Genomic DNA, 12,619 nt, shown 5'->3' with positions numbered 1-12,619 from the left:
TTTTCTGTTGCAAAACTGGTGGGAGAGGTAGATGGTTTAGAGAAGGTGTGGAATGGGGAGAAGAAAAAGCTAAACGTGGAGAGTATAAAATACCTGCCTCCATGAGACACTTTCCTTTGAGCACCAGGCAGTGTTTGCAGACCTGTTGATGTCTCCACTCTTTGGCCTTTTGTTGGTTTTGCTTCCCCACAAAGATGCCAGGGAAGCTGCATCACAGGAGGGATGTTTTGCTTTGTGCAGATCATTTATTCATTTATCCCCTTCTCAGAGTACTTCCTCTGTGCTCTACGCTGGGGCCCAGGGTGAAGGTGTGTGTCTGTGTGCTGGCTCTTCCATTCAGGAGTCCAGTGGGGAGATGTGTAAATAGTTTATTCGCTGAGTTATGAGTTATATTGGAGGTAAGTGCGGAGGATTGTGGGAGTCCTACAAAGTCGCCCTGGAGGAGATGGTGTTTGAAGGAAGAAGAGTCTCACAGGAGAACATGGGAGAGATGAGCCTTCTGTGGAGCAGCCCAGAAATACTGGCCAAGGGATTGAGGCGGGGCAACCTGAAGGAAAAATCTACCTGAAATTGGAGAACGGTGTTAAGTTCCATCAGCCTCAAATACAGCTTGTTAGGGTACCCTCTGAATCACATTGTTGGAGCATTCCAAGTGACATAAAGTAGAAATAATTACAGCTGCCTTTGTAGTGTGTCTGTTGGGTCCTGGGCCTTCTACTGGACATTTTGCATATATTGCTAAATACAATTTAACCTTCACTGTCACTTGCATGCTGGGAATATATGTGCCCATTTTATAGATGGGGAAATTGAGGTTCACATGAAGTTATTTGCCCAGGGTTACTCACCAGCTAGACGTGGCCTCTGTCCCTAGGACCACACTACTTCCCTTGGTAAATAAGCTCTTTCCAATATCATGTATTCCTGGCCCCATGGAGATCCAGCAGCCCCAGCTCTCCCTGCAGTTGGGTGGACAGTGAGAAGGAACGCAGGTGACTGGGCTAGACAGGGAGCCCTCGTGCTTTGCAGTTGAATGGTTGGCACGTTCTGCTCGTAGCACACACTGCCCTTTCCTCACTCTTACGTAGGAAGGCTGCAGAGAGCTAGTGAGGACCAACTTTTGAGACCACACCAAGGAAAAACAATCATATGAAGAGAGGGCTGCAAACTCCACAAACATAAGACTAACACTGGAAGTAAAATGGAGCTCATGGAACACACAAAGACTAAATGAACTATAATAACTAAGAGGGCAAGGAGGACATTACTACTATTAAAGAGTAACAGACAAAAAATCAGATATTTAGATAATACCAACTATTGCCAAAATAAAATCCTCAAAAATGGGCTGAATAGCAGAATGGACACAGCTGAAATGTAAAATAATAAATCTGGACATAAGGCCTAGGAATGCTGCTAAGAAAATAGAACAAAGAGCAAAGAGGTATTTTTTTAAAAACTTCTTTAAAGAGACATGGAGTACATATAGATTCCACTGTTCTGACATGCGTCTTAACGGGGTCCCAGGAGGAGAAAAAATGAGGGAATCTTGGGGTGGTGGGAATGTTCTATCTTTTGACCGTATCAGTGTCCAATGTCCATTTCCTGGTTGTGACATTGTGCTGTAATTTTGCAAGATGGTATCATTGGGGGAAATTGGGTAAAGGCTACATGAGATATATCTTAAACTGCATGTAAATACACAATTCAATAAAAAAGGTAAATTAAAAATGAATGATTTGCTCCCTGTTACTGAGTTGTAAGAGCTCCTTATATAATCTGGATACAAATCTTTTATCAGATACATGTTTTATAAATATTGTAAGTCTGTGGCTTGTATTTTAGTTTTCTCTAAGAGTGAAAGATTTTTATTCTTATAAAGTTCAATTTATCATTTTTAATAGCTTGCATTTTTTTATATCCTAAGTAAAAAAAATATTGCTTAACCTAATGTCACAAAGATTTTCTCCTGTATTTTCTTCTAGACAGTTTATAGTTTTAACTCAAGGTTATGTCTGTAAACATACACTTTTGAGTTATTTTATGCGTGGTATGAGGTAAGCGTCAAAATTTAGCATTTTCTGTATGATATCAAATTGATCCTGTACCATTTGTTAAAAAGATTATCCTTTTTAAAAAAATTAAATTTTATTATTAGTTTCAGGTGAAGACTATCCTTTATTCATTGAATTAACTTGGGACCTTTTGTATATTTAGTCAATTACATAGCATCAAAAATATCAAAAGATATACAAGACCTGTACACTGAATGTGTAAAAGATTACTGAGATAATTAAAGATCTGATAAATAGAGAGTTATACTATGTTCATAGATTGGAAGGCTTAATGTTAGGAATCAGTTCTCCCCAATGTTTCACTCAGCAATGTTTTATAGTTTTTCAGTGTACAGGTATAACACATAGTTAAATTTTTCTGTATTTTTTTAGCCATCATAGATATTTTTAAATTTCTAATTTTTCATTGTTAGTACCATGTTACCCCAAAAATAAGACCTAGCTGGACAAACAGCTCTAATACATCTTTTGGAGCAAAAAATTAATATAAGACCCGGTTTTATATAAGACCAGGTGTTATAGTAAAATAAGACCAGATCTTATATTAATTTTTGCTCCAAAAGACCCATTAGAGCTGATTGTCCGGCTAGGTCTTATTTTTGGGGAAACATGGTATATTGGAGTGCAATTTATTTTTACATAATGCAATGAGGCTTACTAGTTCTAATGGCTTTTAAAAATAGATCCTGTTGACTTTTCTACAAAAACAATCATATCATCTCCAAATAGTTTTATATCTTCTTTTACACTTTTAATGCATTTTGCTAATTTTTCTTGCCTTATTGTACTGGCTAGAACCTCCTATAATATGTTTAACAGAAGTTGTAAGAAGTTGTCCTGTTCTTAGAAAGCATTATTAAGCATGACGTTAACCAAAGATTTTTTTCTTGGGTGCTTTTTATCTGGTTGAGCAAAATTTTTCTATTCCTGTTTGCTGAGAGTTTTATAAGGAGTTTTTTAAAAATAGGACTTTAGCAATATCTCCCCATCTATTGAGATGATCATATAGTTTTCTTTCTGAATCTATTAATATGATAGATTATATTGCTTGACTTTTGAATGTTAAGCTAACTGCATTCTGGGATAAACCCATTTGGTCATGTTGTATTATCCATTTATGTACTAATAGACTTAATTTGCTAAAATTTTGGTTAAAATTTTTGCATCTATGCTTGTGAAGGATATTGTTCTGTCACTTTTTTTTCTTGTAATTCTTTGTCAGGTTTTGATATTAGTTGAGAAGCGTTCCACCATCTCTTATTTTCTGGAAGAGATTGTGATGATATTAATTCTTCTTTAAATGTTTGGTAGAATTAACCAGTGAAGATACCTGGGCTTGGAGTTTCCTTTGTGGAAAGGTTTTAAATGACGAATTCAATTTCTTTAATGAATTCAGGGCTATTCATGTTACTTACTTTCTCTTGAGTGAGCTTTGGTAGTTTGTATTTGTTAGGGGCTGAATTTTGTCCCCAATACCCCACCTCCAATTCAAACATTGAAGTCCTAACCCTTAGTATTTCATAATGTGACTGAGTTCAGAGATAGGGCCTTTAAAGAGAGAATTAAATTAAAATGAGGATATTAGGGTGGGCTGTAATTCAGTATGACTGGTGCCCTTATAAGAAGATTTCAGGACACAGATATCCACAGAGGAAAGACCATGTAAAGATACAGGGAGAAGATGGCTGTCTACAGGCTAAGAAAAGAGGACTCAGGAAACCAACTCTGTTGACACCTTGATCTCGGATTCTAGCTTCCAGAATTGTGAGGCGGAAGAATTCTACTGATTAAGCCACCCAGTCTATAGTACTTTGTAAAGTACTACAGCCCTACTAAAAGTAGTCTTTCAAAGAATTTGTCCATTTCACTGAGTTGCTGAATTTTGTAACATAAAACTATAGGGAAATGCAAATCAAAATTACAAGGGCTCCTACCTCACACTCATTAGGATGGCTACTATTCAAAATAAATAAATGTTGGTGGGGATGTGGGGAAATTGTAACCCTTGTGCACTTTTGATGGGAACATAAAATTGTACAGCCACTGGAGAAAACAGTATGGACAGTTCCTCAAAAAATTAAAAATATAATTAACCTGCAATTCTACTGGGTATATACTCAAACGAATTGAAATCTGGGTCTCAAAGAAATATTTGTACACCCATTTTCATAGGAACATTATTTATAATAGCTGAAATGTGACAGCAACCCAAGTGTCCATCACTGGATGAATGAATAAGAAAAAGGTGGGGCTGGCTCGGTGGCTCAGGCGGTTAGAGCTCCATACTCTTAACTCCGAAGGCTGCCGGTTCAATTCCCACATGAGCCAGTGGGCTCTCAACCACAAGGTTGCTGGTTCAACTCCTCGAGTCCCGCAAGGGATGGTGAGCGAGCTCCGCCCCCTGCAACTAGCAACAGCAACTGGACATGGAGCTGAGCTGCCCCCTCCACAACTAAGACTGAAAGGACAACAACTTGAAGCTGAATGGCACCCTCCACAACGAAGATTGAAAGGACAACAACTTGACTTGGAAAAAAAAAAGGCTTGGAAGTACACACTGTTCCCCAATAAAGTCCTGTTCCTCTTAAAAAAAAAAAAAAATGTGGTGTATAAAAGCAATGGAATATTCAACCGTGAAAAGGAAGGGAATTCTAACATATTCTATAACATAGATGAACCTTGAGAACATTATGCTAAGTAAAATAAGCCAGTCATAATATAAATTCTGTATGATTCCACTTCTATGCAGTACTTATAGTAATCAAAGTAATAGAAACAGAAGTAGAATGGTGGTTGCCCGGGGCTGGGAGCAGGGGGAAATGGAGTGTTATTGTTTAATGGGCATAAATTTCAGTTTTGCAAAATGAAAAGTGTTCTGTAGATGGATGGTAGTGATGTACAATATTACAAATGTAATGCCACTGAACTGTACACTTAAAGATGGTTAAGACAGTAAATCGTATGTTACGTGTATTTTACCACACAGAAATGTTCAGTATCGCCTTTATTTTTTCAATGTCTGTATCCTCTGTAGTGATGTCTCCTTTTATTCCTGATTTTGGCAATTTGTGTCTTCATTCTTTTTTTCTGACAATTCTGACTAAAGTTGTTCAATTAAAAAAATCTTTTCAAAGAACCTACTTTGGTTTTATTGATTTTCTTTATTTCTTTTTTCATTTTCTGTGTCATTGACTTTTGTTCTCTTTATTTTCTTCTTAAGATTCATTTGCTCATTTAAAAAATTTCTTCAGGTAGATGTATAGATCACTGTTTTTAAACCTTTATTGTTTTCTAATATAAATATTTAATGCTATACATTTACCTCTAAGGAAGACCCAAATTGCATACCATAAATTTTAATAGTTTGTATTTTCATTTTAATTTAGTGCAAAACATTTTCTAATTTCCCTTGTGATATTTAGCCAATGGGCTATTTAGAAACATATGGTTTAATTTCCAAATATTTGGGTATTTTTAAAATATCTTTCTGTTAATTGATATTTAGTTTAGTTCTATTTTGGTCAGAGAACATATCCATTATTTCAGTCCTTTTCAAATTGAGAATTGTTTTGTGCCCCAGAATATAGTTTATCTTGGTGATGTTCCATGTAAACTTGAAAAGAGTGTTTATTCTGCTGTTGTTGTGTAGACTCTTTCAGAAATTCCAATTAGGACAGGTTGGTTGATAATGCTATTTAAGACTTTTAAATCTTTATTGACTTTTTAGAGTCTGTTCTATTAATTATCAAATGAGTGTCAACATGTTCAAATATAGTTATAGTGTAGTCTATTTTTCCTTTCAGTTCTATCAGTTTTTCCTTTATATGTTTTAAAGCTTTGTTCTTTGATGCATGCACATTTAGTATTGCTACTTTTGATCAATTGATCCCTTTGTCATCATAGTATCTTTCTTTATTCTTGCTAATATTCCTTCTTCTGAATTGAATTCTACTTTCTGTGATAGCTACTCTGGCTTCCTTTTGTTTTGTGTTGGGGGAATATATATATATATACACACACACACATATACACACACACATACATATATGTATATAATATATACATACATAGTACAATATATATTATGTATATATATATGTGTATATATATATATATATATATATATATATATATATATATATATATATATATATATATATATATATATATATATATATATATATATATATATATATATATATCTCTCTCCAAAAAATGTATACACATTTTAAGGAAGGAAAAAACTGTGTTAAAATTGTAATACAATGAATGATGCTAGCATTCATTTGATTAATGCCATCTTTTGAGTGCATGTCATACTACACATTACTACTGTAATTCAATTCAACTTTGAAAAGTAATACATAGATAACATCTCTTAAAATGTATACATTTTCTTGGCATCCCTGGTATATACTACGTTTCCCCAAAAATAAGACCTAGCTGGACAATCAGCTCTAAAGCATCTTTTGGAGCAAAACTTAATATAAGACCCTGTCTTAATTTACTGTAATATAAGATCAGTCTTATATAATATAAGATTGGGTCTTATATTAATTTTTGCTACAAAAGATGTATTAGAGCAGATTGTCCGGCTAGGTCTTGTTTGAGGGGAAATGGTATATGTATGTATGTATTTTTATTCCTGTACAACAAATCATTGTTAATCAGAAATGTTGAATATTCCTAATATTTGTTAATACAGGATATACTGCAAATGCACAGTATATTATTATTTTTTAGTTTTCAGTTATAGTTGACATTAAATATTATTTTATATTTGTTTCAGGTGTACAGTGCAGTGGTTAGATACTTATATAATTTATGAAGTGATCCCCCCAATAAATATAGTACCCACCTGGCACTATACATAGTTATTACAGTATTATTGATTATATTTCCTATACTGTATTTTACATCCCCACGACCATTTTGTAACTACCAATTTGTATTTGTTAATCCCTTCACCTTTTTCATCCAGCTCCCCAACCCCACTCCTATCTGGTAACCATAGATACAGAATTACTTTCTGTATCTGAGTCAGTTTCTGTTTTTGTTTGTTTGTTTGTTTTATTCTTTAGATTCCACATATAAGATCATTTGGTGTTTTTCACTCTGTCTGACTTATTTCACATAGCATAATACCTTCGAGGTCCATCCATGTTGTCAATCATGGTAAGATTTTATTTTTTTATGTCTGGTCTGATTACTCATATATATATATATATATATATATATATATATATATATATATATATATATATATATATATTCTTTATCTAATCGCCTATTGATGTGTATTTCAGTTGCTTCCATATCTTAGTTATTCTAAACAGTGCTGCAGTGAACCTAGGGTTGCACATATCTTTTCCAATTAGTGTTTTGGATTTCTTCGGCTAAATACCCAGAAGTAGAATTGCTGGGTCATAAGGTAGTTCCACTTTTAATTTTTTGAGGAATTTCCAAACTGTTTTTCATAGTGCCTGCACCAATTTGCAGTCCCACCAACAGTGCATGAGGATTTCCTTTTCTCCACATCCTCACCAACACTTTTTTTTTTCTTTATTGATGATAGCCATTCTGACAGGTGTGAGGTGATAGCTCATTGTGGTTTTTATTTGTATTTCTCTGATGATTAGTGATATTGAGCATTTTTTCATATGTCTATTGCCACCTGTATGCCCTTTTTGGAGAAATATCTATTCAGGTCCTTTGCCCATTTGTTAACTGGATTTTTTTTTTGATGTTGAGTTGTATGAGTTCTTTATAAACTTTGGATAATAAGGCCTTATCAAATGTATCATTGACAAATATCTTCTTCCATTCAATAGGATGTTTTTTCATTTTTCTTTAAAGTTTATTGGGGTGACAATGGTTAGTAAAGTTATATAGGTTTCAGGTTTACAATTCTGTAATACATCATCTGTATATCACATTGTGAGTTCACCACCCACAGTCAGTTCTTGTTGATGGTTGCCTTTGATGTGCAAAACCCTTTTAGTTTGATGTAGTACCATTTGTTTATTTTTTCTTTTGTTTCCATTGTCTGAGGAGATGGATCAGAAACAATATTACTAAAGGTAATGTCAGAGAGTTTACTGCCTATGTTTTCTCCTAGGAGTTTTATGGTTTCAGGTCTTATATTTAAATCTTTAATACATTTTGAGTTTATTCTTGTATATGGGGTAAGAAGGTGGTCCAGTTTTATTTTTTCCAGGTATCTGTCCAGGTTTTTCACACCATTTATTGAATAAACTGTCTTTACCCCAACAATATACCCCAATTATATTCTTGCTCTCTTTGTCATAGATTAAATGACCATATAGGCATGGATTTGTTTCTGGGCACTCTATTCTGTTCCATTCATCTATGTGTCTCTTTTTGTGCCAATACTATGCTGTTTTGATTAGTATGGCCTTGTAGTATATAGTTTGATATAAAGTAGCTTGATACCTCCAATTTTGTTCTTCTTTCTCAAGATTGCTGTGGCTCTTCAGGGTCTTTTATGGTTCCATATAAATTTTAGGATTATTTTCTAGTTGTTATTTTGATAGGCATTGCATTGAATCTGTAGGTTGCATTGGGTAGTATGGACATTTTAACTGTATTAATTCTTACTATCCATGAGCATGGTATATGCTTCCATTTATTTGTATCATTTTAAATTTCTCTCTTCAATGTCATAATTTTCTAACTACAGGTCTTTTACTTCCTTGTTTAAATTTATTCCTAGGTATTTTTTTGTACAATTGTAAATGGGATTGTTTTCTTAATTTCTCTTTCTGGTAGTTCATTATTTGTGTATAAAAATGCAACCGATTTCTGAATATTAATTTTGTATCCTGCTACTTTACTAATTTCATTTATCAGTTCTAATAGCTTTTTGGTGGAATCTTCGGGGTCCTTTATATGTAGTATCATGTCATCTGCAAATAGTGATAGTTTTACTTCTTTCTTTACAATTTGGATGCCTTTTATTTCTTTCTCTTGTCTGATTGCTGTGGTTAGGACTTCCGATAAATAAAAGTGGTGAAAGTGGACATCCTTGTCTTGTCCCTGATCTTAAGGAGAATACTTGTAGCTTTTTTTCTGATGAGTATGATGTTAGCTATCAGTTTATTATTTATGGCCTTTATTATGTTGAGATGTATTCCCTCTATTCCAACTTCGTTGAGAGTTGTTTTTTTTTTTTAATCATAAATGGGTGCTGGATTTTGTCAAATGCTTTTCCCGCATCTATTGATATGATCATTTGACTTTTATTTTTCATTTTGTTTATGTGGTGTGTCATATTAATTGGTTTGTGAATATAGAACAAACCCTGCATACCAGGAATAAATCCTACTGGATCGTGTTGTATGATCTTTTGAATGTATTGCTGAATTGAGTTTGCTAATATTTTGTTGAGGATTTTTGAATCTATTTTCATCAGGGATAACAGCCTATAGTTTTATTTTTTTGTGATGTCTGTCTGATTTTGAAATCAGAATAATTATGGCCTAATAGAATGAGCTTGGGAGCCTCCCCTTTTTTTGAATTTTTTGGAATAGTTTGAAAAGAATAGATGTTAATTATTTTTTAATGTTTTGTAAAATTCACCTGTGTAGGGACTTCTGTTTTTGAGGAGCTGTTGATTACTGATTCGATTTCATTACTAGTGATCAGTTGATTCAGATTTTTTGTTTCTTCTTGATTCAGCCTTGGAAGATGGTATGCTTCTAGAAATTTATCCATTTCTTCCAGATTGTCCTATTTGTTGGTATGTAATTTCTTATTTGTTGGTATGTAATTTTTGCTCATAGTATTTTCTTATACTCCTTTGTATTTCTGTGTTTTCAGTTGTCACTTTTCCTCTTTCATTTCTGATTTTGAATCCTCTCTCCTTTTTTCTTGATGAATTTGGTTAAAGATTTATCAATTTTGTTTATCTTTTCATTGACATTTTGTATTTTTTTAAGCCTCTATTTCATTAATTTATGCTCTGATCTTTATTATTTCTTTCATTCTACTCATTTTGGGCTGTGTTTGCTGTTCTTTTTCTGGTCATCTTAGGTATAAAGTTAGACTTTTTATTCAAGATTTTTCATGTTTCTTGAGGTGGGTCTGCATTGCTATAAATTTCCCTCTTAGGACTGCTTTTGCTCCCACAGATTTTGGGCCATTGTGTTTTCCTTCTCATTTGTCTCAAGGTGTCTTTTGATTTCTTCCTTGATCTCAGTTCTAACCCATTCATTGTTTGGTAGCATATTTTTTTAGCCTCCATTTGTATATTCTGCTGCTTTGGGGTGGACTTTGGGGTAGAATGCTCCAAAAATATCAATTAAATCCACCTGTCCAGTGTGTCTTTTAAGGCCACTATTTCCATGTTGATTTTTTGTCTAGAAGACCTGTCTATTGGCGTCAGTGGGGTGTTAAACTCCCCTACTATGATTTTGTTACTGTTGATCTCTGCCTTTATGTCAGTCAACATTTGTTTTATGTATTTAGGTGCTCCTATGTTGGTTGCATAAATGTTTACTAGGGTTATATCCTCTTGTTTGGTTGATCCCTTTATTGTTATGTAATGTCCTTCTTTGTCTTTTATTGTAGTCTTCATTTTAAAGTCTATTTTGTCCGATATACATAAATATTTCTACTCCAGCTTTTTTCTCATTTCCATTTGCATGAAATATATTTTTGTATCCCTTTACTTTCAGTCTGTGTGTGTCTTTCAATCTGAGGCAGGTCTCTTGTAGACATTATATGCATGGGTCTTGTTTTCTCATCCACTCAGCTACCTTATGTCTTTTGATTGGAGCATTTAATCCATTTACACTTAAAATGATTACTGATAGGTACATAATTATTGCCATTTTATTATTCATATTTTTTATCTTCATTAGTTTGTTTTCTCCTTTCTTCTGCTTAAAGAAGTTCTTTAAATATTTCCTGTAATACTGGCTTGGTGATAATGAATTCCTTTATCTTTTTCTTTTCTGGAAAGCTCTTTAGCTCTCCTTCAATTCTAAATGGTAGTCTTGCTGGGTAGAGTAGTCTTGGTTGTAGGCCTTTGTTTTTCATCACTTGGAATATTTTCTGCCACTCCCTTCTGGCCTTCAAAGTCTCTCTTGAGAAATCAGCTATTGGTCTTCTGGGAGTTCCCTTGTGAGTAACTAGTTTTCTTTCTTTTGCCACATTTAGGGTTCTCTTTTTGTCTTTAACTTTTGCCATTTTAACTATGATGTGTCTTGGTGTGGGCCTGTTTGGGTTCATCTTGTTTTTTGGGACTTTCTGTACTTCCTGGACTTGTGTGTCTGTTTCCCTCACCAGGTTAGGGAAGTTTTCAGTCATTATTTCTTCAAATATGTTCTCGATACTTTGCTTCCTCTCTTCTCCTCCTGGTATTCCTATGATGCGATGTTGTTGTGCTTGATGTTGTCCCACAGTTCCCTTAAACTATCTTCATTGTTTCTTAATTCTTTTTTCTTTTTTTTTTCTGATTGAGTGTATTCTGCTACCTTGTCTACTAAATCTAATCTGCTCTTGAATCCTCTAGTGTATTCTTCATTTCAGTTATTGTGTTCTTTATTTCTGACTGGTTCTTTTTTATGGTTTCTATGTCCTCTTTATGCTTGCTATCTCTTTGTTGACATTCTCACTAAGTTCCTTAAGCATTCTTATAATCAGTGTTTTAAATTCTGCCTCTGGTATGTTGTTGCCTCCATTTCATTTAGTTCCATTTCTGGAGGTTTCTCCTGTTATTTTATTTGTGACATGTTTTTTTGTTTCCTCATTCTGGCTGTCACTTTGTGTTTGCTTTTGTGTATTAGGTAGATCTCCTATGTCTCTCAGTCTTTGCTGGGTGGTCTTATGTAGTGTGTGTCCTGTGTGGTCTAATTGTGCAGTCTCCATAATCTCCTGTAAGTGTGTTTCAGGCATGTCACTTGTGTGTTGTGTGTATTCTCCTGTTGTATTTGAGCCTTGATTGCTTTTAGTGAATCAATGGGTGGGATTGACTTCCAGGCTGACTGACTATGAGGATTGGCTATGCCCACAGTGTATGAGCTGCTGTGTGGGGGCTGACCCCTCAGAGGAGGCTTCAGCCCTGTGGGCACTTATGCCTATTGAGAAACCCCTCTGTGTGTGACACTTGTGGGGCTAACCAGGTAGTGCTCTGGTGTGGTCTGAAGCTGGTCTCTGGGTGTGTTGTTTCTGGTGTCCCTTGGGCAGGGCTCCCAAGCAGGGCAATTTCAGGCTTGCCTGTTACTGGCCCTCAGACACATGGTAGGTGCCTCAAAATTGTATGTGGTTGGCTGCAGCCTGTGCTGGACCTGGAGACATGTGGGAGTGGCCTCACTGTGAACTGAGGATGGCTGCTACCAATAGTGTGCCTGAGACAGCTTAGCAAAAGGCCCAGGGTTCCCTAGGCCTATTGCCACTTGTCAACTCCTCGTAAGGCCCAGCTGTTGAAAGCAGCTCCTTAGGTTCACATGCCGGGCTGGTTGTCCTGTTGTTGAGAATGCCCTCAGTGATGCAGCACTAGCTGGGTGGGGTGGAGTTCAAGG

Source organism: Rhinolophus sinicus, linkage group LG07 (genome assembly GCF_036562045.2).
Source record: "Rhinolophus sinicus isolate RSC01 linkage group LG07, ASM3656204v1, whole genome shotgun sequence".
Taxonomy (NCBI): domain Eukaryota; kingdom Metazoa; phylum Chordata; class Mammalia; order Chiroptera; family Rhinolophidae; genus Rhinolophus; species Rhinolophus sinicus.
Note: the sequence above shows the minus strand (reverse complement) of the source record.